This window comes from Halyomorpha halys, unplaced genomic scaffold (genome assembly GCF_000696795.3).
Source record: "Halyomorpha halys isolate HHAL.00 unplaced genomic scaffold, Hhal_1.1 Scaffold2523.1, whole genome shotgun sequence".
NCBI classification, from domain to species: domain Eukaryota; kingdom Metazoa; phylum Arthropoda; class Insecta; order Hemiptera; family Pentatomidae; genus Halyomorpha; species Halyomorpha halys.
The window spans coordinates 67,238-68,171 of NW_027112922.1; the positions used below are offsets into that span (position 1 = coordinate 67,238).

At 31.2% G+C, this 934-nt stretch overlaps 1 long non-coding RNA gene across 1 annotated transcript in view; it reads right to left on the reverse strand.

Moving 5' to 3' along the window:
* The window catches only part of LOC136796553 (uncharacterized), a 6,562-nt gene that overhangs the window by 3,014 nt on the left and 2,614 nt on the right, over window positions 1-934 (reverse strand). The window contains exon 2 of the long non-coding RNA XR_010844277.1: window positions 300-436. This is a non-coding gene — a long non-coding RNA (uncharacterized lncRNA). The remainder of the gene's footprint in view (window positions 1-299; window positions 437-934) is intronic.

The window sequence follows — 934 nt, forward strand, 5'->3', positions numbered from 1 at the left end:
TATTTTTTTATTTTAGTATGTATGTGATCATTTATCAATATTAGCTATTGCCCACAACTGTGTGGCAGATTGTAATATCTATCAATAAATAAATCTATCTCTCAGAATACTAAATAAGGAGACCAGATTAATTATTAAAATAAAGAATGATTATTAAAATAAAGAAATTTAGTAAGGAATAGTAATTCTTTCACTTCAACTCATTAAATAAATGCACAACTCATTCAGGAAATGAACCTAAAATATTAATATTATGCAATTGCTTCAAGCATAGATAAATTGAACCATTGTTGGATTACATTTCTTGTTTTAAATCCGCTGATTACTCAATTGTTTAAGCGTCACTCACTGCTCTGTATTCCTCCAAAGGTTGTCTCCAAATGTCTCTTCTTCATTGAAGGCTGTAGTATCAACACTTTCCAGGAGTTCCATGATCCTGTGAAGTAGTATTAAATTTAGTCGGGATATTCCCTCAAGTGAAAACATCACCTCGATCTCCTCTTATACTCCCTATAATATTATATTATCCTTCTTAATCTCCCCACTCCACTCCCTGTGAATACGTCCTTAGATCATGAATATTAAAAGTTCAATGATCAGCTCTGAGAATACTTAATGCGCTTCCGAAAATTGCCTATCAGGACAAATATTGATATTATAAATATAGAATTTTCCTCTATTCGATTCGAGTATTAAAACTATTTCAATTCTATTCGGGTTACAATCAATAGTTTAGTTTAAATTCTATTATAAAATCCATGAAAAATGTTTCTTATTTCAATTGAAAAATTATTTCCACAAAGTATTTGTCTTGTATTATATTCGCTATTGTTTGTGTTTCCTCGCGCTGGCTCTTTACTGTGAAGAGGGTTGGGCATTCCACGTGTTGTTGTTGTACTAAACTGGCAGCATTCCTAGTGAATAGTGAATTAAT